The 23,717-nt window shown below is 39.2% G+C and overlaps 31 non-coding genes across 31 annotated transcripts; all 31 read left to right on the forward strand.

The window, feature by feature from the left end:
* The first annotated feature begins 607 nt into the window (after window positions 1-607).
* On the forward strand, window positions 608-798 carry LOC124318780. The gene has a single exon (XR_006912459.1). It is a non-coding gene; the product is annotated as a U2 spliceosomal RNA (small nuclear RNA).
* Window positions 799-1,307: 509 nt separating this feature from the next.
* LOC124318911 lies at window positions 1,308-1,471 on the forward strand. Its single transcript, XR_006912601.1, has one exon. It is a non-coding gene; the product is annotated as a U1 spliceosomal RNA (small nuclear RNA).
* Window positions 1,472-2,157: 686 nt separating this feature from the next.
* Window positions 2,158-2,299, forward strand: LOC124318824. Its single transcript, XR_006912508.1, has one exon. It is a non-coding gene; the product is annotated as a U4 spliceosomal RNA (small nuclear RNA).
* Window positions 2,300-2,873: 574 nt separating this feature from the next.
* Window positions 2,874-2,996, forward strand: LOC124318848. Its single transcript, XR_006912533.1, has one exon. It is a non-coding gene; the product is annotated as a U5 spliceosomal RNA (small nuclear RNA).
* A 203-nt stretch (window positions 2,997-3,199) lies between these two features.
* LOC124318754 lies at window positions 3,200-3,318 on the forward strand. Its single transcript, XR_006912432.1, has one exon. It is a non-coding gene; the product is annotated as a 5S ribosomal RNA (ribosomal RNA).
* A 748-nt stretch (window positions 3,319-4,066) lies between these two features.
* LOC124318871 lies at window positions 4,067-4,185 on the forward strand. The gene has a single exon (XR_006912558.1). It is a non-coding gene; the product is annotated as a 5S ribosomal RNA (ribosomal RNA).
* A 754-nt stretch (window positions 4,186-4,939) lies between these two features.
* Window positions 4,940-5,161, forward strand: LOC124318801. The gene has a single exon (XR_006912483.1). It is a non-coding gene; the product is annotated as a small nucleolar RNA U3 (small nucleolar RNA).
* Window positions 5,162-5,671: 510 nt separating this feature from the next.
* Window positions 5,672-5,862, forward strand: LOC124318781. Its single transcript, XR_006912460.1, has one exon. It is a non-coding gene; the product is annotated as a U2 spliceosomal RNA (small nuclear RNA).
* Window positions 5,863-6,371: 509 nt separating this feature from the next.
* LOC124318755 lies at window positions 6,372-6,535 on the forward strand. The gene has a single exon (XR_006912433.1). It is a non-coding gene; the product is annotated as a U1 spliceosomal RNA (small nuclear RNA).
* Window positions 6,536-7,221: 686 nt separating this feature from the next.
* LOC124318826 lies at window positions 7,222-7,363 on the forward strand. The gene has a single exon (XR_006912509.1). It is a non-coding gene; the product is annotated as a U4 spliceosomal RNA (small nuclear RNA).
* Window positions 7,364-7,937: 574 nt separating this feature from the next.
* Window positions 7,938-8,060, forward strand: LOC124318849. Its single transcript, XR_006912534.1, has one exon. It is a non-coding gene; the product is annotated as a U5 spliceosomal RNA (small nuclear RNA).
* A 203-nt stretch (window positions 8,061-8,263) lies between these two features.
* On the forward strand, window positions 8,264-8,382 carry LOC124318882. The gene has a single exon (XR_006912571.1). It is a non-coding gene; the product is annotated as a 5S ribosomal RNA (ribosomal RNA).
* Window positions 8,383-9,130: 748 nt separating this feature from the next.
* LOC124318894 lies at window positions 9,131-9,249 on the forward strand. The gene has a single exon (XR_006912584.1). It is a non-coding gene; the product is annotated as a 5S ribosomal RNA (ribosomal RNA).
* Window positions 9,250-10,003: 754 nt separating this feature from the next.
* Window positions 10,004-10,225, forward strand: LOC124318802. The gene has a single exon (XR_006912484.1). It is a non-coding gene; the product is annotated as a small nucleolar RNA U3 (small nucleolar RNA).
* A 510-nt stretch (window positions 10,226-10,735) lies between these two features.
* LOC124318782 lies at window positions 10,736-10,926 on the forward strand. Its single transcript, XR_006912461.1, has one exon. It is a non-coding gene; the product is annotated as a U2 spliceosomal RNA (small nuclear RNA).
* Window positions 10,927-11,435: 509 nt separating this feature from the next.
* LOC124318756 lies at window positions 11,436-11,599 on the forward strand. Its single transcript, XR_006912435.1, has one exon. It is a non-coding gene; the product is annotated as a U1 spliceosomal RNA (small nuclear RNA).
* Window positions 11,600-12,285: 686 nt separating this feature from the next.
* LOC124318827 lies at window positions 12,286-12,427 on the forward strand. The gene has a single exon (XR_006912510.1). It is a non-coding gene; the product is annotated as a U4 spliceosomal RNA (small nuclear RNA).
* Window positions 12,428-13,001: 574 nt separating this feature from the next.
* On the forward strand, window positions 13,002-13,124 carry LOC124318850. The gene has a single exon (XR_006912535.1). It is a non-coding gene; the product is annotated as a U5 spliceosomal RNA (small nuclear RNA).
* Window positions 13,125-13,327: 203 nt separating this feature from the next.
* On the forward strand, window positions 13,328-13,446 carry LOC124318906. The gene has a single exon (XR_006912596.1). It is a non-coding gene; the product is annotated as a 5S ribosomal RNA (ribosomal RNA).
* A 748-nt stretch (window positions 13,447-14,194) lies between these two features.
* On the forward strand, window positions 14,195-14,313 carry LOC124318760. Its single transcript, XR_006912439.1, has one exon. It is a non-coding gene; the product is annotated as a 5S ribosomal RNA (ribosomal RNA).
* Window positions 14,314-15,066: 753 nt separating this feature from the next.
* Window positions 15,067-15,288, forward strand: LOC124318803. Its single transcript, XR_006912485.1, has one exon. It is a non-coding gene; the product is annotated as a small nucleolar RNA U3 (small nucleolar RNA).
* A 1,072-nt stretch (window positions 15,289-16,360) lies between these two features.
* Window positions 16,361-16,479, forward strand: LOC124318907. The gene has a single exon (XR_006912597.1). It is a non-coding gene; the product is annotated as a 5S ribosomal RNA (ribosomal RNA).
* Window positions 16,480-17,233: 754 nt separating this feature from the next.
* LOC124318805 lies at window positions 17,234-17,455 on the forward strand. The gene has a single exon (XR_006912486.1). It is a non-coding gene; the product is annotated as a small nucleolar RNA U3 (small nucleolar RNA).
* A 510-nt stretch (window positions 17,456-17,965) lies between these two features.
* On the forward strand, window positions 17,966-18,156 carry LOC124318800. Its single transcript, XR_006912482.1, has one exon. It is a non-coding gene; the product is annotated as a U2 spliceosomal RNA (small nuclear RNA).
* Window positions 18,157-18,665: 509 nt separating this feature from the next.
* On the forward strand, window positions 18,666-18,829 carry LOC124318757. The gene has a single exon (XR_006912436.1). It is a non-coding gene; the product is annotated as a U1 spliceosomal RNA (small nuclear RNA).
* Window positions 18,830-19,515: 686 nt separating this feature from the next.
* Window positions 19,516-19,657, forward strand: LOC124318828. The gene has a single exon (XR_006912511.1). It is a non-coding gene; the product is annotated as a U4 spliceosomal RNA (small nuclear RNA).
* A 574-nt stretch (window positions 19,658-20,231) lies between these two features.
* On the forward strand, window positions 20,232-20,354 carry LOC124318851. Its single transcript, XR_006912536.1, has one exon. It is a non-coding gene; the product is annotated as a U5 spliceosomal RNA (small nuclear RNA).
* A 203-nt stretch (window positions 20,355-20,557) lies between these two features.
* On the forward strand, window positions 20,558-20,676 carry LOC124318773. Its single transcript, XR_006912451.1, has one exon. It is a non-coding gene; the product is annotated as a 5S ribosomal RNA (ribosomal RNA).
* Window positions 20,677-21,424: 748 nt separating this feature from the next.
* Window positions 21,425-21,543, forward strand: LOC124318784. The gene has a single exon (XR_006912464.1). It is a non-coding gene; the product is annotated as a 5S ribosomal RNA (ribosomal RNA).
* Window positions 21,544-22,297: 754 nt separating this feature from the next.
* LOC124318806 lies at window positions 22,298-22,519 on the forward strand. The gene has a single exon (XR_006912487.1). It is a non-coding gene; the product is annotated as a small nucleolar RNA U3 (small nucleolar RNA).
* A 510-nt stretch (window positions 22,520-23,029) lies between these two features.
* LOC124318783 lies at window positions 23,030-23,220 on the forward strand. Its single transcript, XR_006912463.1, has one exon. It is a non-coding gene; the product is annotated as a U2 spliceosomal RNA (small nuclear RNA).
* The last annotated feature ends 497 nt before the right edge of the window (window positions 23,221-23,717 follow it).

The following is a 23,717-nucleotide window of genomic DNA, read 5'->3' on the forward strand; positions in this document are numbered from 1 at the left end:
GTGTAGCTGTCTCGACAGCATCAAACACAGTCATTGAGGACCGTTTCCGTTAAATCCATGTGAAATAGCGGAAGGAAACTAGCGTGTTCAGAGTGGTTGAGATGATAAAACAAATTTAAATTCTTGAAAATCTAAAGAGATAAATCTTAATAATAATTCCAGGTATTCGTGTCCTTAAATCATCTGCTTGTATGGCAAAATAAATTGTGAAAGTGAGGTTGGTCAATTTGAGGATGTGTCATGACTTTATGATCGTATTGCATTCTTTTAGTTATTGTTATTTAATCATGATTAATTATCGTTCAGAGCTTTTGTCGTCAGGTGGCGTGGCAAAGCCATATTCTGAAAAAAAAGGACCTAGTGTGATAACGAGAGTAAAATTTGCAACGCCTTCAGCGTAAATTGTATCTCCCTTAATACAGTATGAGCATAATAAAACAAATGAAAATGAACTTTATAAGCATCAAATGGTCGCGTCTGGAAAAATGAACAACTCAATATTTTATAGCATTTCTTGAATGTTTTGAGTGATATGAGTATTCTTCGTACACCACCGGAAATGTGTTGAACCTCAGTGGTTATTTTGGGCAGTAATCCTTGTAACATTATCGCTTCTCGGCCTTTTGGCTAAGATCAAAGTGTAGTATCTGTTCTTATCAGCTTAATATCTGATACGGGTTCAAATGGACCCCAGAATATTAAACTGATTTTTGGCATACGGTGGGAATACAGTGCTTGCACTGCTCCCGCCACGGGTTGACCCGGTATTGCAGTACCTCCGGGATCGGCTCACCCTCTATGAGGGAGAACATATTGAATAAAACAGAAATTGTCTTAGCACCGTATAATAAAAGACCATGTATAATTGCAAAACTGTCATGTAGACATGTTTGTAATTTTTTCTAATTGTATTTTTTTCGTAATATCAAGAAAAGCATAAAAAAATACGTACTTGATTGTGTTAACTAATTAGTACTGTTCATCTTTCGATGTGATGTTTTTTTTTAAAATATGAAGATGCGTGTATTTTCATATGAAAAGTCGATTTTCTTATTTTCTTATTTGCCAATTGGACGACCAAATGAAAAAAAACAAGCAATTTGTTTCTTGAAAAGTATTTGCAAAGATCAAGACCATGAAATAAATACTGAGCTTTATTTACTATATTTTGCTCGAGTTCGTAATTCAAGTCGATGAAAGAAAGTGGGTGGTATTCTCTAAACGTCAGTCAAATACTTGAACACTCTTTGTCAATATTGTTCTGCTGTATACAAAGTATTAAACAAAGTGAAAAAGCATCCACAATCATACTTACCTGGCTCAGAGGCAACCATGATCACCAAGGTGGTTCCTCCAGGGCGAGGCCTTTCCATTGCACTAAGGATGGGCTGACCCTTGCGATTAATCCAAATGTGATTAACTCGGGAGTACAATTTTTGGTAGTGGGGGACTGCGTTCGCGCCGTTCCCTGAACACACTATAAATGTAAGAAAAATTCTTGTCATCTGCCGGAAGTTGAACTAAATCTGGTCCCGTTAGTAAACGGTAGGGTTGACCGCTTGGGAATACGCGAAGCATCAGATTTTCTTTCTGGGAAGAAACAACAAAGTAATGAAATTCATGTTTAGCTACTTTAATATAAATCATCATGGCCAATGGATTGGCCGTGATCGTCTAGTGGTTAGGACCCTACGTTGTGGTACCTACTAGATATGAATCCGTAGTAACCCAGGTTCGAATCCTGGTCACGGCACTGAAAACTGATTTTTCACGTCAACACGCAGATTAACTATAAATTTTGTTTGGTTGGAAAGTAATGCTCGCTCACTTCAATAGTTCATAATGTGAAAAACAATTTGGAATGAAAACCTGAAATTCCCCCTCCCTTTTTTTGTGTGTGCAGGAAGTTGTTGAAATGTATGGAAGAAAAATACACATTTACAGAATTTCAAGTATTTGACCCGATATTAAGACAAAAATTATTTCATGTATGTAATGAACTGTCCCCTGTTGGTATTAGTCCAATGGGAGATGGAAATTAAAATTTGCCTAGGGTAATCTAAATGAATATTTCTGAACGAAATTGTTGGTCCAACACGTCCAAGCAGAACGAATTCAGCAAATGCTTAAGTAGACTTGCTTTTCTGATTATAATTTAGCTTTGCGCAGTGGCAATATCATAACCAATGAGGGTCTCCCGAGGTGTGATTATTGCTAGTTGAAAACTTTAACCAATACCCCGCCACGATGAAGTGAAATAATCTTTGTCGTCGGCAATTTTTGATAGCTCCATCAGGAGCATTTCAGCGTACAAGAAAAAAAAAATTACAGTCAGTTAGAAAAATTGGAGTGTTGCATAGTGTGTTTATAACATTAAACGGTGAAAGTGAAATCGTATAAGTGATTTTTGTTTCCATTTAGTTGGTATTGCACGTCAGACAAGGCTGATTAATTCGTTCGCTGAAGGCCATTAATATCAGTCAGTTGGAACATTGTGAACACGGGGAAAATATTTGAAAAGGTGATTCCAAATGACAAGGTGAAAAGATTCCACCATGTTTAAAGGGGAAGTTCAATAAATTGTTAACCGCTGTAGGGTGAATGTCGGGGTAAACATCTGATCCCACCACCTACGTGTTGGGCTTGTACCATAAAGATCGTTCATTTTTTTCAAAAATAACACTGCGCACAACTGTTTCGTTCAAAAACATGTTAACGAGCTTTATACATGATATTTACTTTAAAATAACTGTACCCATTGATAAAGAATTGCACAAGGATTTTGATATGTAAACGCATGTTTCGAAAAAAAACCTTACAAGCGCACTTCAAAATTTTGAAATGAATATAAATACAAGGCATACCACTGTTATTTACTCTGGTTTCTAATCAATACCCGGATAAATCTTTCGCCTTTTACTAAAGATTTCCGTGGTTAGGAGCATTGATGAGTCTATATGACTTATTTTTTTAACGCCCGGTCTTCTGATTGGGCACTTTGAATAAATGAAAAATTAAAAACGTCTGTATGCGGAAACAAAGATATTCTACTACTACATACTGACAACATTTGTAAAATGACAAACTGATAGTTTTTCGGTGGTTTTGGTAAGATTAGTGTGTATTTCAAAAAGATAAATCTCAAGCACAAGTAATAGATTAGAGGCGAATATGGTCGGGTAATTGCGTCTAGTTTAATGTCAACGGCCATACCACATAGAACTCACCCGGTCTCGTCAGCTCCCGGAAGTTAAGCTATGTCGGGTCCCGTTAGTACTTGGATGGGTGACCGCTTGGGAATACGGGATGCTGTTGGCATGGAATTATTTTATTTTTGTGAATCCAATTGAATTGAAGTGCTTCCCAAGATGGGTGATACTACATGGACTACAATGTATTATTTTGGCATTAGTTGAAAATGGAAGGAACGTATTTTTTACTGGATATTGCCTACTAGACGTCCTCCAACCTCTTTGTTGCTGAAAGATATTTGAAACGCCGTGCGCGAAGCGCACGGCACAGCCGAGAGGCTACTAGACGTCCTCCAACCTCTTTGTTGCTGAAAGATATTTGAAACGCCGTGCGCGAAGCGCACGGCACAGCCGAGAGGCTTGTACGTTGGTGGTTTCTTCGGGCAGCTCTATCTAATCTCTCTGGCTCTGAGATCCTTATGCAACGCAAGCTAAGTAAAGCGCGAAGCGCACGGCACAGCCGAGAGGCTTGTACGTTGGTGGTTTCTTCGGGCAGCTCTATCTAATCTCTCTGACTCTGAGATCCTTATGCAACGCAAGCTAAGTAAGGGAAGCAATCGTTAGCCTTATGACACTTGGATTGTTGGCTCATTGATCGGACATCCCCGGAACGAGAAAATTAAAAATGACAGTTAGCCAAAAATAGTGGCGTTTGGAAATATTATCAAATTTTATATTCGGTTGTCCATTGACAAATGTACTTATATGTCCTCGTTTGTTTGGCTAAGGTTGGTGTGTATTTCGAACAGAAAGTAAGCAAGCATTAGAACTAGATTTAGAGGCGAATATGGTCGGGTAATGGCGACTGAATTGATGTCAACGGCCATACCACATAGAACTCACCCGGTCTCGTCAGCTCCCGGAAGTTAAGCTATGTCGGGTCCCGTTAGTACTTGGATGGGTGACCGCTTGGGAATACGGGATGCTGTTGGCATGGTGTAATTTTATTTTTGCTCCCCAAGTTAGATGAGACATGGAATATAATGTATTCTTTAGGTATTAGTTGAAAAGGGTATTGCTGGGACTTTGATTAATGATACCATATATTGTAGAACGCATGTTTGTTTGATCTCGGTAGTTTTAACGACAAAAAAAAAGATAGAGGTTTGGCTATTTTGTTGAGGCTGTTGCATGACGCCCACTCACTGGCACGATCCCACTACTGCCGAACACGGGAACTTTTGGCTGCTAGGTTTCCCTCCTGACCCACTACGCTCCTCCTTAGCTAACCTGCACCTACTAGATTCCTCTAGCAGATCCATGCTGATGTCAAGCTTAGTGCGGGCACCTGATCAACATGCGGTATCACGAAACAGGGCTCCTAAACTCAAGCCATCCACTCTACCAAGCCTCCCCGAAGCAGGATTATAGGTGCACGCCAAACACCCAGCTGATAAATGGGCTCTCAATCGATAATACATTACTGTAATAAATTGATTTGATGAGCACGCGGATTCTTTATTGTGTCCAAAATTGGTCTCGTCACTTGTTCTATAACTATTAAAGAGCTTCTCGGTGTTTCAATAAATGAACAAAATGCAAGACCTGACAATGTATGTACTGTGTGCGTCAAGTATTGCAAATCTCAATTTAATATTCCGAAATATCGATCTATGCACTGTAATTTACGCCAAAGCTCATTGATCGTACAAACCTTATTTAGAGTTCTGCAAAATAACATTGCATTTAAGATCATACTTCACAGGATCATTTCTGTAGTATATCTTGACTTGTTTCCCACCAGAAACTTGTCTCCTTTCAACCCACGATGACGAGTTAAGACGCTGGTTTCTGAGCGTGAAACAGGCTGTGAGTGTAGCTGTCTCGACAGCATCAAACACAGTCATTGAGGACCGTTTCCGTTAAATCCATGTGAAATAGCGGAAGGAAACTAGCGTGTTCAGAGTGGTTGAGATGATAAAACAAATTTAAATTCTTGAAAATCTAAAGAGATAAATCTTAATAATAATTCCAGGTATTCGTGTCCTTAAATCATCTGCTTGTATGGCAAAATAAATTGTGAAAGTGAGGTTGGTCAATTTGAGGATGTGTCATGACTTTATGATCGTATTGCATTCTTTTAGTTATTGTTATTTAATCATGATTAATTATCGTTCAGAGCTTTTGTCGTCAGGTGGCGTGGCAAAGCCATATTCTGAAAAAAAAGGACCTAGTGTGATAACGAGAGTAAAATTTGCAACGCCTTCAGCGTAAATTGTATCTCCCTTAATACAGTATGAGCATAATAAAACAAATGAAAATGAACTTTATAAGCATCAAGTGGTCGCGTCTGGAAAAATGAACAACTCAATATTTTATAGCATTTCTTGAATGTTTTGAGTGATATGAGTATTCTTCGTACACCACCGGAAATGTGTTGAACCTCAGTGGTTATTTTGGGCAGTAATCCTTGTAACATTATCGCTTCTCGGCCTTTTGGCTAAGATCAAAGTGTAGTATCTGTTCTTATCAGCTTAATATCTGATACGGGTTCAAATGGACCCCAGAATATTAAACTGATTTTTGGCATACGGTGGGAATACAGTGCTTGCACTGCTCCCGCCACGGGTTGACCCGGTATTGCAGTACCTCCGGGATCGGCTCACCCTCTATGAGGGAGAACATATTGAATAAAACAGAAATTGTCTTAGCACCGTATAATAAAAGACCATGTATAATTGCAAAACTGTCATGTAGACATGTTTGTAATTTTTTCTAATTGTATTTTTTTCGTAATATCAAGAAAAGCATAAAAAAATACGTACTTGATTGTGTTAACTAATTAGTACTGTTCATCTTTCGATGTGATGTTTTTTTTTAAAATATGAAGATGCGTGTATTTTCATATGAAAAGTCGATTTTCTTATTTTCTTATTTGCCAATTGGACGACCAAATGAAAAAAAACAAGCAATTTGTTTCTTGAAAAGTATTTGCAAAGATCAAGACCATGAAATAAATACTGAGCTTTATTTACTATATTTTGCTCGAGTTCGTAATTCAAGTCGATGAAAGAAAGTGGGTGGTATTCTCTAAACGTCAGTCAAATACTTGAACACTCTTTGTCAATATTGTTCTGCTGTATACAAAGTATTAAACAAAGTGAAAAAGCATCCACAATCATACTTACCTGGCTCAGAGGCAACCATGATCACCAAGGTGGTTCCTCCAGGGCGAGGCCTTTCCATTGCACTAAGGATGGGCTGACCCTTGCGATTAATCCAAATGTGATTAACTCGGGAGTACAATTTTTGGTAGTGGGGGACTGCGTTCGCGCCGTTCCCTGAACACACTATAAATGTAAGAAAAATTCTTGTCATCTGCCGGAAGTTGAACTAAATCTGGTCCCGTTAGTAAACGGTAGGGTTGACCGCTTGGGAATACGCGAAGCATCAGATTTTCTTTCTGGGAAGAAACAACAAAGTAATGAAATTCATGTTTAGCTACTTTAATATAAATCATCATGGCCAATGGATTGGCCGTGATCGTCTAGTGGTTAGGACCCTACGTTGTGGTACCTACTAGATATGAATCCGTAGTAACCCAGGTTCGAATCCTGGTCACGGCACTGAAAACTGATTTTTCACGTCAACACGCAGATTAACTATAAATTTTGTTTGGTTGGAAAGTAATGCTCGCTCACTTCAATAGTTCATAATGTGAAAAACAATTTGGAATGAAAACCTGAAATTCCCCCTCCCTTTTTTTGTGTGTGCAGGAAGTTGTTGAAATGTATGGAAGAAAAATACACATTTACAGAATTTCAAGTATTTGACCCGATATTAAGACAAAAATTATTTCATGTATGTAATGAACTGTCCCCTGTTGGTATTAGTCCAATGGGAGATGGAAATTAAAATTTGCCTAGGGTAATCTAAATGAATATTTCTGAACGAAATTGTTGGTCCAACACGTCCAAGCAGAACGAATTCAGCAAATGCTTAAGTAGACTTGCTTTTCTGATTATAATTTAGCTTTGCGCAGTGGCAATATCATAACCAATGAGGGTCTCCCGAGGTGTGATTATTGCTAGTTGAAAACTTTAACCAATACCCCGCCACGATGAAGTGAAATAATCTTTGTCGTCGGCAATTTTTGATAGCTCCATCAGGAGCATTTCAGCGTACAAGAAAAAAAAAATTACAGTCAGTTAGAAAAATTGGAGTGTTGCATAGTGTGTTTATAACATTAAACGGTGAAAGTGAAATCGTATAAGTGATTTTTGTTTCCATTTAGTTGGTATTGCACGTCAGACAAGGCTGATTAATTCGTTCGCTGAAGGCCATTAATATCAGTCAGTTGGAACATTGTGAACACGGGGAAAATATTTGAAAAGGTGATTCCAAATGACAAGGTGAAAAGATTCCACCATGTTTAAAGGGGAAGTTCAATAAATTGTTAACCGCTGTAGGGTGAATGTCGGGGTAAACATCTGATCCCACCACCTACGTGTTGGGCTTGTACCATAAAGATCGTTCATTTTTTTCAAAAATAACACTGCGCACAACTGTTTCGTTCAAAAACATGTTAACGAGCTTTATACATGATATTTACTTTAAAATAACTGTACCCATTGATAAAGAATTGCACAAGGATTTTGATATGTAAACGCATGTTTCGAAAAAAAACCTTACAAGCGCACTTCAAAATTTTGAAATGAATATAAATACAAGGCATACCACTGTTATTTACTCTGGTTTCTAATCAATACCCGGATAAATCTTTCGCCTTTTACTAAAGATTTCCGTGGTTAGGAGCATTGATGAGTCTATATGACTTATTTTTTTAACGCCCGGTCTTCTGATTGGGCACTTTGAATAAATGAAAAATTAAAAACGTCTGTATGCGGAAACAAAGATATTCTACTACTACATACTGACAACATTTGTAAAATGACAAACTGATAGTTTTTCGGTGGTTTTGGTAAGATTAGTGTGTATTTCAAAAAGATAAATCTCAAGCACAAGTAATAGATTAGAGGCGAATATGGTCGGGTAATTGCGTCTAGTTTAATGTCAACGGCCATACCACATAGAACTCACCCGGTCTCGTCAGCTCCCGGAAGTTAAGCTATGTCGGGTCCCGTTAGTACTTGGATGGGTGACCGCTTGGGAATACGGGATGCTGTTGGCATGGAATTATTTTATTTTTGTGAATCCAATTGAATTGAAGTGCTTCCCAAGATGGGTGATACTACATGGACTACAATGTATTATTTTGGCATTAGTTGAAAATGGAAGGAACGTATTTTTTACTGGATATTGCCTACTAGACGTCCTCCAACCTCTTTGTTGCTGAAAGATATTTGAAACGCCGTGCGCGAAGCGCACGGCACAGCCGAGAGGCTACTAGACGTCCTCCAACCTCTTTGTTGCTGAAAGATATTTGAAACGCCGTGCGCGAAGCGCACGGCACAGCCGAGAGGCTTGTACGTTGGTGGTTTCTTCGGGCAGCTCTATCTAATCTCTCTGGCTCTGAGATCCTTATGCAACGCAAGCTAAGTAAAGCGCGAAGCGCACGGCACAGCCGAGAGGCTTGTACGTTGGTGGTTTCTTCGGGCAGCTCTATCTAATCTCTCTGACTCTGAGATCCTTATGCAACGCAAGCTAAGTAAGGGAAGCAATCGTTAGCCTTATGACACTTGGATTGTTGGCTCATTGATCGGACATCCCCGGAACGAGAAAATTAAAAATGACAGTTAGCCAAAAATAGTGGCGTTTGGAAATATTATCAAATTTTATATTCGGTTGTCCATTGACAAATGTACTTATATGTCCTCGTTTGTTTGGCTAAGGTTGGTGTGTATTTCGAACAGAAAGTAAGCAAGCATTAGAACTAGATTTAGAGGCGAATATGGTCGGGTAATGGCGACTGAATTGATGTCAACGGCCATACCACATAGAACTCACCCGGTCTCGTCAGCTCCCGGAAGTTAAGCTATGTCGGGTCCCGTTAGTACTTGGATGGGTGACCGCTTGGGAATACGGGATGCTGTTGGCATGGTGTAATTTTATTTTTGCTCCCCAAGTTAGATGAGACATGGAATATAATGTATTCTTTAGGTATTAGTTGAAAAGGGTATTGCTGGGACTTTGATTAATGATACCATATATTGTAGAACGCATGTTTGTTTGATCTCGGTAGTTTTAACGACAAAAAAAAAGATAGAGGTTTGGCTATTTTGTTGAGGCTGTTGCATGACGCCCACTCACTGGCACGATCCCACTACTGCCGAACACGGGAACTTTTGGCTGCTAGGTTTCCCTCCTGACCCACTACGCTCCTCCTTAGCTAACCTGCACCTACTAGATTCCTCTAGCAGATCCATGCTGATGTCAAGCTTAGTGCGGGCACCTGATCAACATGCGGTATCACGAAACAGGGCTCCTAAACTCAAGCCATCCACTCTACCAAGCCTCCCCGAAGCAGGATTATAGGTGCACGCCAAACACCCAGCTGATAAATGGGCTCTCAATCGATAATACATTACTGTAATAAATTGATTTGATGAGCACGCGGATTCTTTATTGTGTCCAAAATTGGTCTCGTCACTTGTTCTATAACTATTAAAGAGCTTCTCGGTGTTTCAATAAATGAACAAAATGCAAGACCTGACAATGTATGTACTGTGTGCGTCAAGTATTGCAAATCTCAATTTAATATTCCGAAATATCGATCTATGCACTGTAATTTACGCCAAAGCTCATTGATCGTACAAACCTTATTTAGAGTTCTGCAAAATAACATTGCATTTAAGATCATACTTCACAGGATCATTTCTGTAGTATATCTTGACTTGTTTCCCACCAGAAACTTGTCTCCTTTCAACCCACGATGACGAGTTAAGACGCTGGTTTCTGAGCGTGAAACAGGCTGTGAGTGTAGCTGTCTCGACAGCATCAAACACAGTCATTGAGGACCGTTTCCGTTAAATCCATGTGAAATAGCGGAAGGAAACTAGCGTGTTCAGAGTGGTTGAGATGATAAAACAAATTTAAATTCTTGAAAATCTAAAGAGATAAATCTTAATAATAATTCCAGGTATTCGTGTCCTTAAATCATCTGCTTGTATGGCAAAATAAATTGTGAAAGTGAGGTTGGTCAATTTGAGGATGTGTCATGACTTTATGATCGTATTGCATTCTTTTAGTTATTGTTATTTAATCATGATTAATTATCGTTCAGAGCTTTTGTCGTCAGGTGGCGTGGCAAAGCCATATTCTGAAAAAAAAGGACCTAGTGTGATAACGAGAGTAAAATTTGCAACGCCTTCAGCGTAAATTGTATCTCCCTTAATACAGTATGAGCATAATAAAACAAATGAAAATGAACTTTATAAGCATCAAGTGGTCGCGTCTGGAAAAATGAACAACTCAATATTTTATAGCATTTCTTGAATGTTTTGAGTGATATGAGTATTCTTCGTACACCACCGGAAATGTGTTGAACCTCAGTGGTTATTTTGGGCAGTAATCCTTGTAACATTATCGCTTCTCGGCCTTTTGGCTAAGATCAAAGTGTAGTATCTGTTCTTATCAGCTTAATATCTGATACGGGTTCAAATGGACCCCAGAATATTAAACTGATTTTTGGCATACGGTGGGAATACAGTGCTTGCACTGCTCCCGCCACGGGTTGACCCGGTATTGCAGTACCTCCGGGATCGGCTCACCCTCTATGAGGGAGAACATATTGAATAAAACAGAAATTGTCTTAGCACCGTATAATAAAAGACCATGTATAATTGCAAAACTGTCATGTAGACATGTTTGTAATTTTTTCTAATTGTATTTTTTTCGTAATATCAAGAAAAGCATAAAAAAATACGTACTTGATTGTGTTAACTAATTAGTACTGTTCATCTTTCGATGTGATGTTTTCTTTTTAAATATGAAGATGCGTGTATTTTCATATGAAAAGTCGATTTTCTTATTTTCTTATTTGCCAATTGGACGACCAAATGAAAAAAAACAAGCAATTTGTTTCTTGAAAAGTATTTGCAAAGATCAAGACCATGAAATAAATACTGAGCTTTATTTACTATATTTTGCTCGAGTTCGTAATTCAAGTCGATGAAAGAAAGTGGGTGGTATTCTCTAAACGTCAGTCAAATACTTGAACACTCTTTGTCAATATTGTTCTGCTGTATACAAAGTATTAAACAAAGTGAAAAAGCATCCACAATCATACTTACCTGGCTCAGAGGCAACCATGATCACCAAGGTGGTTCCTCCAGGGCGAGGCCTTTCCATTGCACTAAGGATGGGCTGACCCTTGCGATTAATCCAAATGTGATTAACTCGGGAGTACAATTTTTGGTAGTGGGGGACTGCGTTCGCGCCGTTCCCTGAACACACTATAAATGTAAGAAAAATTCTTGTCATCTGCCGGAAGTTGAACTAAATCTGGTCCCGTTAGTAAACGGTAGGGTTGACCGCTTGGGAATACGCGAAGCATCAGATTTTCTTTCTGGGAAGAAACAACAAAGTAATGAAATTCATGTTTAGCTACTTTAATATAAATCATCATGGCCAATGGATTGGCCGTGATCGTCTAGTGGTTAGGACCCTACGTTGTGGTACCTACTAGATATGAATCCGTAGTAACCCAGGTTCGAATCCTGGTCACGGCACTGAAAACTGATTTTTCACGTCAACACGCAGATTAACTATAAATTTTGTTTGGTTGGAAAGTAATGCTCGCTCACTTCAATAGTTCATAATGTGAAAAACAATTTGGAATGAAAACCTGAAATTCCCCCTCCCTTTTTTTGTGTGTGCAGGAAGTTGTTGAAATGTATGGAAGAAAAATACACATTTACAGAATTTCAAGTATTTGACCCGATATTAAGACAAAAATTATTTCATGTATGTAATGAACTGTCCCCTGTTGGTATTAGTCCAATGGGAGATGGAAATTAAAATTTGCCTAGGGTAATCTAAATGAATATTTCTGAACGAAATTGTTGGTCCAACACGTCCAAGCAGAACGAATTCAGCAAATGCTTAAGTAGACTTGCTTTTCTGATTATAATTTAGCTTTGCGCAGTGGCAATATCATAACCAATGAGGGTCTCCCGAGGTGTGATTATTGCTAGTTGAAAACTTTAACCAATACCCCGCCACGATGAAGTGAAATAATCTTTGTCGTCGGCAATTTTTGATAGCTCCATCAGGAGCATTTCAGCGTACAAGAAAAAAAAAATTACAGTCAGTTAGAAAAATTGGAGTGTTGCATAGTGTGTTTATAACATTAAACGGTGAAAGTGAAATCGTATAAGTGATTTTTGTTTCCATTTAGTTGGTATTGCACGTCAGACAAGGCTGATTAATTCGTTCGCTGAAGGCCATTAATATCAGTCAGTTGGAACATTGTGAACACGGGGAAAATATTTGAAAAGGTGATTCCAAATGACAAGGTGAAAAGATTCCACCATGTTTAAAGGGGAAGTTCAATAAATTGTTAACCGCTGTAGGGTGAATGTCGGGGTAAACATCTGATCCCACCACCTACGTGTTGGGCTTGTACCATAAAGATCGTTCATTTTTTTCAAAAATAACACTGCGCACAACTGTTTCGTTCAAAAACATGTTAACGAGCTTTATACATGATATTTACTTTAAAATAACTGTACCCATTGATAAAGAATTGCACAAGGATTTTGATATGTAAACGCATGTTTCGAAAAAAAACCTTACAAGCGCACTTCAAAATTTTGAAATGAATATAAATACAAGGCATACCACTGTTATTTACTCTGGTTTCTAATCAATACCCGGATAAATCTTTCGCCTTTTACTAAAGATTTCCGTGGTTAGGAGCATTGATGAGTCTATATGACTTATTTTTTTAACGCCCGGTCTTCTGATTGGGCACTTTGAATAAATGAAAAATTAAAAACGTCTGTATGCGGAAACAAAGATATTCTACTACTACATACTGACAACATTTGTAAAATGACAAACTGATAGTTTTTCGGTGGTTTTGGTAAGATTAGTGTGTATTTCAAAAAGATAAATCTCAAGCACAAGTAATAGATTAGAGGCGAATATGGTCGGGTAATTGCGTCTAGTTTAATGTCAACGGCCATACCACATAGAACTCACCCGGTCTCGTCAGCTCCCGGAAGTTAAGCTATGTCGGGTCCCGTTAGTACTTGGATGGGTGACCGCTTGGGAATACGGGATGCTGTTGGCATGGAATTATTTTATTTTTGTGAATCCAATTGAATTGAAGTGCTTCCCAAGATGGGTGATACTACATGGACTACAATGTATTATTTTGGCATTAGTTGAAAATGGAAGGAACGTATTTTTTACTGGATATTGCCTACTAGACGTCCTCCAACCTCTTTGTTGCTGAAAGATATTTGAAACGCCGTGCGCGAAGCGCACGGCACAGCCGAGAGGCTACTAGACGTCCTCCAACCTCTTTGTTGCTGAAAGATATTTGAAACGCCGTGCGCGAAGCGCACGGCACAGCCGAGAGGCTTGTACGTTGGTGGTTTCTTCGGGCAGCTCTATCTAATCTCTCTGGCTCTGAGATCCTTATGCAACGCAAGCTAAGTAAAGCGCGAAGCGCACGGCACAGCCGAGAGGCTTGTACGTTGGTGGTTTCTTCGGGCAGCTCTATCTAATCTCTCTGACTCTGAGATCCTTATGCAACGCAAGCTAAGTAAGGGAAGCAATCGTTAGCCTTATGACACTTGGATTGTTGGCTCATTGATCGGACATCCCCGGAACGAGAAAATTAAAAATGACAGTTAGCCAAAAATAGTGGCGTTTGGAAATATTATCAAATTTTATATTCGGTTGTCCATTGACAAATGTACTTATATGTCCTCGTTTGTTTGGCTAAGGTTGGTGTGTATTTCGAACAGAAAGTAAGCAAGCATTAGAACTAGATTTAGAGGCGAATATGGTCGGGTAATGGCGACTGAATTGATGTCAACGGCCATACCACATAGAACTCACCCGGTCTCGTCAGCTCCCGGAAGTTAAGCTATGTCGGGTCCCGTTAGTACTTGGATGGGTGACCGCTTGGGAATACGGGATGCTGTTGGCATGGTGTAATTTTATTTTTGCTCCCCAAGTTAGATGAGACATGGAATATAATGTATTCTTTAGGTATTAGTTGAAAAGGGTATTGCTGGGACTTTGATTAATGATACCATATATTGTAGAACGCATGTTTGTTTGATCTCGGTAGTTTTAACGACAAAAAAAAGATAGAGGTTTGGCTATTTTGTTGAGGCTGTTGCATGACGCCCACTCACTGGCACGATCCCACTACTGCCGAACACGGGAACTTTTGGCTGCTAGGTTTCCCTCCTGACCCACTACGCTCCTCCTTAGCTAACCTGCACCTACTAGATTCCTCTAGCAGATCCATGCTGATGTCAAGCTTAGTGCGGGCACCTGATCAACATGCGGTATCACGAAACAGGGCTCCTAAACTCAAGCCATCCACTCTACCAAGCCTCCCCGAAGCAGGATTATAGGTGCACGCCAAACACCCAGCTGATAAATGGGCTCTCAATCGATAATACATTACTGTAATAAATTGATTTGATGAGCACGCGGATTCTTTATTGTGTCCAAAATTGGTCTCGTCACTTGTTCTATAACTATTAAAGAGCTTCTCGGTGTTTCAATAAATGAACAAAATGCAAGACCTGACAATGTATGTACTGTGTGCGTCAAGTATTGCAAATCTCAATTTAATATTCCGAAATATCGATCTATGCACTGTAATTTACGCCAAAGCTCATTGATCGTACAAACCTTATTTAGAGTTCTGCAAAATAACATTGCATTTAAGATCATACTTCACAGGATCATTTCTGTAGTATATCTTGACTTGTTTCCCACCAGAAACTTGTCTCCTTTCAACCCACGATGACGAGTTAAGACGCTGGTTTCTGAGCGTGAAACAGGCTGTGAGTGTAGCTGTCTCGACAGCATCAAACACAGTCATTGAGGACCGTTTCCGTTAAATCCATGTGAAATAGCGGAAGGAAACTAGCGTGTTCAGAGTGGTTGAGATGATAAAACAAATTTAAATTCTTGAAAATCTAAAGAGATACATCTTAATAATAATTCCAGGTATTCGTGTCCTTAAATCATCTGCTTGTATGGCAAAATAAATTGTGAAAGTGAGGTTGGTCAATTTGAGGATGTGTCATGACTTTATGATCGTATTGCATTCTTTTAGTTATTGTTATTTAATCATGATTAATTATCGTTCAGAGCTTTTGTCGTCACTGTCTTTTGTGGCTAACTGTCATTTTTAATTTTCTCGTTCCGGGGATGTCCGATCAATGAGCCAACAATCCAAGTGTCATAAGGCTAACGATTGCTTCCCTTACTTAGCTTGCGTTGCATAAGGATCTCAGAGTCAGAGAGATTAGATAGAGCTGCCCGAAGAAACCACCAACGTACAAGCCTCTCGGCTGTGCCGTGCGCTTCGCGCTTTACTTAGCTTGCGTTGCATAAGGATCTCAGAGCCAGAGAGATTAGATAGAGCTGCCCGAAGAAACCACCAACGTACAAGCCTCTCGGCTGTGCCGTGCGCTTCGCGCACGGCGTTTCAAATATCTTTCAGCAACAAAGAGGTTGGAGGACGTCTAGTAGCCTCTCGGCTGTACGCCGAGAGGCTTGTACGTTGGTGGTTTCTTCGGGCAGCTCTATCTAATCTCTCTGGCTCTGAGATCCTTATGCAACGCAAGCTAAGTAAAGCGCGAAGCGCACGGCACAGCCGAGAGGCTTGTACGTTGGTGGTTTCTTCGGGCAGCTCTATCTAATCTCTCTGACTCTGAGATCCTTATGCAACGCAAGCTAAGTAAGGGAAGCAATCGTTAGCCTTATGACACTTGGATTGTTGGCTCATTGATCGGACATCCCCGGAACGAGAAAATTAAAAATGACAGTTAGCCAAAAATAGTGGCGTTTGGAAATATTATCAAATTTTATATTCGGTTGTCCATTGACAAATGTACTTATATGTCCTCGTTTGTTTGGCTAAGGTTGGTGTGTATTTCGAACAGAAAGTAAGCAAGCATTAGAACTAGATTTAGAGGCGAATATGGTCGGGTAATGGCGACTGAATTGATGTCAACGGCCACACCACATAGAACTCACCCGGTCTCGTCAGCTCCCGGAAGTTAAGCTATGTCGGGTCCCGTTAGTACTTGGATGGGTGACCGCTTGGGAATACGGGATGCTGTTGGCATGGTGTAATTTTATTTTTGCTCCCCAAGTTAGATGAGACATGGAATATAATGTATTCTTTAGGTATTAGTTGAAAAGGGTATTGCTGGGACTTTGATTAATGATACCATATATTGTAGAACGCATGTTTGTTTGATCTCGGTAGTTTTAACGACAAAAAAAAAGATAGAGGTTTGGCTATTTTGTTGAGGCTGTTGCATGACGCCCACTCACTGGCACGATCCCACTACTGCCGAACACGGGAACTTTTGGCTGCTAGGTTTCCCTCCTGACCCACTACGCTCCTCCTTAGCTAACCTGCACCTACTAGATTCCTCTAGCAGATCCATGCTGATGTCAAGCTTAGTGCGGGCACCTGATCAACATGCGGTATCACGAAACAGGGCTCCTAAACTCAAGCCATCCACTCTACCAAGCCTCCCCGAAGCAGGATTATAGGTGCACGCCAAACACCCAGCTGATAAATGGGCTCTCAATCGATAATACATTACTGTAATAAATTGATTTGATGAGCACGCGGATTCTTTATTGTGTCCAAAATTGGTCTCGTCACTTGTTCTATAACTATTAAAGAGCTTCTCGGTGTTTCAATAAATGAACAAAATGCAAGACCTGACAATGTATGTACTGTGTGCGTCAAGTATTGCAAATCTCAATTTAATATTCCGAAATATCGATCTATGCACTGTAATTTACGCCAAAGCTCATTGATCGTACAAACCTTATTTAGAGTTCTGCAAAATAACATTGCATTTAAGATCATACTTCACAGGATCATTTCTGTAGTATATCTTGACTTGTTTCCCACCAGAAACTTGTCTCCTTTCAACCCACGATGACGAGTTAAGACGCTGGTTTCTGAGCGTGAAACAGGCTGTGAGTGTAGCTGTCTCGACAGCATCAAACACAGTCATTGAGGACCGTTTCCGTTAAATCCATGTGAAATAGCGGAAGGAAACTAGCGTGTTCAGAGTGGTTGAGATGATAAAACAAATTTAAATTCTTGAAAATCTAAAGAGATAAATCTTAATAATAATTCCAGGTATTCGTGTCCTTAAATCATCTGCTTGTATGGCAAAATAAATTGTGAAAGTGAGGTTGGTCAATTTGAGGATGTGTCATGACTTTATGATCGTATTGCATTCTTTTAGTTATTGTTATTTAATCATGATTAATTATCGTTCAGAGCTTTTGTCGTCAGGTGGCGTGGCAAAGCCATATTCTGAAAAAAAAGGACCTAGTGTGATAACGAGAGTAAAATTTGCAACGCCTTCAGCGTAAATTGTATCTCCCTTAATACAGTATGAGCATAATAAAACAAATGAAAATGAACTTTATAAGCATCAAGTGGTCGCGTCTGGAAAAATGAACAACTCAATATTTTATAGCATTTCTTGAATGTTTTGAGTGATATGAGTATTCTTCGTACACCACCGGAAATGTGTTGAACCTCAGTGGTTATTTTGGGCAGTAATCCTTGTAACATTATCGCTTCTCGGCCTTTTGGCTAAGATCAAAGTGTAGTATCTGTTCTTATCAGCTTAATATCTGATACGGGTTCAAATGGACCCCAGAATATTAAACTGATTTTTGGCATACGGTGGGAATACAGTGCTTGCACTGCTCCCGCCACGGGTTGACCCGGTATTGCAGTAACTCCGGGATCGGCTCACCCTCTATGAGGGAGAACATATTGAATAAAACAGAAATTGTCTTAGCACCGTATAATAAAAGACCATGTATAATTGCAAAACTGTCATGTAGACATGTTTGTAATTTTTTCTAATTGTATTTTTTTCGTAATATCAAGAAAAGCATAAAAAAATACGTACTTGATTGTGTTAACTAATTAGTACTGTTCATCTTTCGATGTGATGTTTTTTTTTAAAATATGAAGATGCGTGTATTTTCATATGAAAAGTCGATTTTCTTATTTTCTTATTTGCCAATTGGACGACCAAATGAAAAAAAACAAGCAATTTGTTTCTTGAAAAGTATTTGCAAAGATCAAGACCATGAAATAAATACTGAGCTTTATTTACTATATTTTGCTCGAGTTCGTAATTCAAGTCGATGAAAGAAAGTGGGTGGTATTCTCTAAACGTCAGTCAAATACTTGAACACTCTTTGTCAATATTGTTCTGCTGTATACAAAGTATTAAACAAAGTGAAAAAGCATCCACAATCATACTTACCTGGCTCAGAGGCAACCATGATCACCAAGGTGGTTCCTCCAGGGCGAGGCCTTTCCATTGCACTAAGGATGGGCTGACCCTTGCGATTAATCCAAATGTGATTAACTCGGGAGTACAATTTTTGGTAGTGGGGGACTGCGTTCGCGCCGTTCCCTGAACACACTATAAATGTAAGAAAAATTCTTGTCATCTGCCGGAAGTTGAACTAAATCTGGTCCCGTTAGTAAACGGTAGGGTTGACCGCTTGGGAATACGCGAAGCATCAGATTTTCTTTCTGGGAAGAAACAACAAAGTAATGAAATTCATGTTTAGCTACTTTAATATAAATCATCATGGCCAATGGATTGGCCGTGATCGTCTAGTGGTTAGGACCCTACGTTGTGGTACCTACTAGATATGAATCCGTAGTAACCCAGGTTCGAATCCTGGTCACGGCACTGAAAACTGATTTTTCACGTCAACACGCAGATTAACTATAAATTTTGTTTGGTTGGAAAGTAATGCTCGCTCACTTCAATAGTTCATAATGTGAAAAACAATTTGGAATGAAAACCTGAAATTCCCCCTCCCTTTTTTTGTGTGTGCAGGAAGTTGTTGAAATGTATGGAAGAAAAATACACATTTACAGAATTTCAAGTATTTGACCCGATATTAAGACAAAAATTATTTCATGTATGTAATGAACTGTCCCCTGTTGGTATTAGTCCAATGGGAGATGGAAATTAAAATTTGCCTAGGGTAATCTAAATGAATATTTCTGAACGAAATTGTTGGTCCAACACGTCCAAGCAGAACGAATTCAGCAAATGCTTAAGTAGACTTGCTTTTCTGATTATAATTTAGCTTTGCGCAGTGGCAATATCATAACCAATGAGGGTCTCCCGAGGTGTGATTATTGCTAGTTGAAAACTTTAACCAATACCCCGCCACGATGAAGTGAAATAATCTTTGTCGTCGGCAATTTTTGATAGCTCCATCAGGAGCATTTCAGCGTACAAGAAAAAAAAAATTACAGTCAGTTAGAAAAATTGGAGTGTTGCATAGTGTGTTTATAACATTAAACGGTGAAAGTGAAATCGTATAAGTGATTTTTGTTTCCATTTAGTTGGTATTGCACGTCAGACAAGGCTGATTAATTCGTTCGCTGAAGGCCATTAATATCAGTCAGTTGGAACATTGTGAACACGGGGAAAATATTTGAAAAGGTGATTCCAAATGACAAGGTGAAAAGATTCCACCATGTTTAAAGGGGAAGTTCAATAAATTGTTAACCGCTGTAGGGTGAATGTCGGGGTAAACATCTGATCCCACCACCTACGTGTTGGGCTTGTACCATAAAGATCGTTCATTTTTTTCAAAAATAACACTGCGCACAACTGTTTCGTTCAAAAACATGTTAACGAGCTTTATACATGATATTTACTTTAAAATAACTGTACCCATTGATAAAGAATTGCACAAGGATTTTGATATGTAAACGCATGTTTCGAAAAAAAACCTTACAAGCGCACTTCAAAATTTTGAAATGAATATAAATACAAGGCATACCACTGTTATTTACTCTGGTTTCTAATCAATACCCGGATAAATCTTTCGCCTTTTACTAAAGATTTCCGTGGTTAGGAGCATTGATGAGTCTATATGACTTATTTTTTTAACGCCCGGTCTTCTGATTGGGCACTTTGAATAAATGAAAAATTAAAAACGTCTGTATGCGGAAACAAAGATATTCTACTACTACATACTGACAACATTTGTAAAATGACAAACTGATAGTTTTTCGGTGGTTTTGGTAAGATTAGTGTGTATTTCAAAAAGATAAATCTCAAGCACAAGTAATAGATTAGAGGCGAATATGGTCGGGTAATTGCGTCTAGTTTAATGTCAACGGCCATACCACATAGAACTCACCCGGTCTCGTCAGCTCCCGGAAGTTAAGCTATGTCGGGTCCCGTTAGTACTTGGATGGGTGACCGCTTGGGAATACGGGATGCTGTTGGCATGGAATTATTTTATTTTTGTGAATCCAATTGAATTGAAGTGCTTCCCAAGATGGGTGATACTACATGGACTACAATGTATTATTTTGGCATTAGTTGAAAATGGAAGGAACGTATTTTTTACTGGATATTGCCTACTAGACGTCCTCCAACCTCTTTGTTGCTGAAAGATATTTGAAACGCCGTGCGCGAAGCGCACGGCACAGCCGAGAGGCTACTAGACGTCCTCCAACCTCTTTGTTGCTGAAAGATATTTGAAACGCCGTGCGCGAAGCGCACGGCACAGCCGAGAGGCTTGTACGTTGGTGGTTTCTTCGGGCAGCTCTATCTAATCTCTCTGGCTCTGAGATCCTTATGCAACGCAAGCTAAGTAAAGCGCGAAGCGCACGGCACAGCCGAGAGGCTTGTACGTTGGTGGTTTCTTCGGGCAGCTCTATCTAATCTCTCTGACTCTGAGATCCTTATGCAACGCAAGCTAAGTAAGGGAAGCAATCGTTAGCCTTATGACACTTGGATTGTTGGCTCATTGATCGGACATCCCCGGAACGAGAAAATTAAAAATGACAGTTAGCCAAAAATAGTGGCGTTTGGAAATATTATCAAATTTTATATTCGGTTGTCCATTGACAAATGTACTTATATGTCCTCGTTTGTTTGGCTAAGGTTGGTGTGTATTTCGAACAGAAAGTAAGCAAGCATTAGAACTAGATTTAGAGGCGAATATGGTCGGGTAATGGCGACTGAATTGATGTCAACGGCCATACCACATAGAACTCACCCGGTCTCGTCAGCTCCCGGAAGTTAAGCTATGTCGGGTCCCGTTAGTACTTGGATGGGTGACCGCTTGGGAATACGGGATGCTGTTGGCATGGTGTAATTTTATTTTTGCTCCCCAAGTTAGATGAGACATGGAATATAATGTATTCTTTAGGTATTAGTTGAAAAGGGTATTGCTGGGACTTTGATTAATGATACCATTTATTGTAGAACGCATGTTTGTTTGATCTCGGTAGTTTTAACGACAAAAAAAAAGATAGAGGTTTGGCTATTTTGTTGAGGCTGTTGCATGACGCCCACTCACTGGCACGATCCCACTACTGCCGAACACGGGAACTTTTGGCTGCTAGGTTTCCCTCCTGACCCACTACGCTCCTCCTTAGCTAACCTGCACCTACTAGATTCCTCTAGCAGATCCATGCTGATGTCAAGCTTAGTGCGGGCACCTGATCAACATGCGGTATCACGAAACAGGGCTCCTAAACTCAAGCCATCCACTCTACCAAGCCTCCCCGAAGCAGGATTATAGGTGCACGCCAAACACCCAGCTGATAAATGGGCTCTCAATCGATAATACATTACTGTAATAAATTGATTTGATGAGCACGCGGATTCTTTATTGTGTCCAAAATTGGTCTCGTCACTTGTTCTATAACTATTAAAGAGCTTCTCGGTGTTTCAATAAATGAACAAAATGCAAGACCTGACAATGTATGTACTGTGTGCGTCAAGTATTGCAAATCTCAATTTAATATTCCGAAATATCGATCTATGCACTGTAATTTACGCCAAAGCTCATTGATCGTACAAACCTTATTTAGAGTTCTGCAAAATAACATTGCATTTAAGATCATACTTCACAGGATCATTTCTGTAGTATATCTTGACTTGTTTCCCACCAGAAACTTGTCTCCTTTCAACCCACGATGACGAGTTAAGACGCTGGTTTCTGAGCGTGAAACAGGCTGTGAGTGTAGCTGTCTCGACAGCATCAAACACAGTCATTGAGGACCGTTTCCGTTAAATCCATGTGAAATAGCGGAAGGAAACTAGCGTGTTCAGAGTGGTTGAGATGATAAAACAAATTTAAATTCTTGAAAATCTAAAGAGATAAATCTTAATAATAATTCCAGGTATTCGTGTCCTTAAATCATCTGCTTGTATGGCAAAATAAATTGTGAAAGTGAGGTTGGTCAATTTGAGGATGTGTCATGACTTTATGATCGTATTGCATTCTTTTAGTTATTGTTATTTAATCATGATTAATTATCGTTCAGAGCTTTTGTCGTCAGGTGGCGTGGCAAAGCCATATTCTGAAAAAAAAGGACCTAGTGTGATAACGAGAGTAAAATTTGCAACGCCTTCAGCGTAAATTGTATCTCCCTTAATACAGTATGAGCATAATAAAACAAATGAAAATGAACTTTATAAGCATCAAGTGGTCGCGTCTGGAAAAATGAACAACTCAATATTTTATAGCATTTCTTGAATGTTTTGAGTGATATGAGTATTCTTCGTACACCACCGGAAATGTGTTGAACCTCAGTGGTTATTTTGGGCAGTAATCCTTGTAACATTATCGCTTCTCGGCCTTTTGGCTAAGATCAAAGTGTAGTATCTGTTCTTATCAGCTTAATATCTGATACGGGTTCAAATGGACCCCAGAATATTAAACTGATTTTTGGCATACGGTGGGAATACAGTGCTTGCACTGCTCCCGCCACGGGTTGACCCGGTATTGCAGTACCTCCGGGATCGGCTCACCCTCTATGAGGGAGAACATATTGAATAAAACAGAAATTGTCTTAGCACCGTATAATAAAAGACCATGTATAATTGCAAAACTGTCATGTAGACATGTTTGTAATTTTTTCTAATTGTATTTTTTTCGTAATATCAAGAAAAGCATAAAAAAATACGTACTTGATTGTGTTAACTAATTAGTACTGTTCATCTTTCGATGTGATGTTTTTTTTTAAAATATGAAGATGCGTGTATTTTCATATGAAAAGTCGATTTTCTTATTTTCTTATTTGCCAATTGGACGACCAAATGAAAAAAAACAAGCAATTTGTTTCTTGAAAAGTATTTGCAAAGATCAAGACCATGAAATAAATACTGAGCTTTATTTACTATATTTTGCTCGAGTTCGTAATTCAAGTCGATGAAAGAAAGTGGGTGGTATTCTCTAAACGTCAGTCAAATACTTGAACACTCTTTGTCAATATTGTTCTGCTGTATACAAAGTATTAAACAAAGTGAAAAA

This window comes from Daphnia pulicaria, unplaced genomic scaffold (assembly GCF_021234035.1).
Source record: "Daphnia pulicaria isolate SC F1-1A unplaced genomic scaffold, SC_F0-13Bv2 h1tg000071l, whole genome shotgun sequence".
Classification (NCBI taxonomy): Eukaryota; Metazoa; Arthropoda; class Branchiopoda; order Diplostraca; family Daphniidae; genus Daphnia; species Daphnia pulicaria.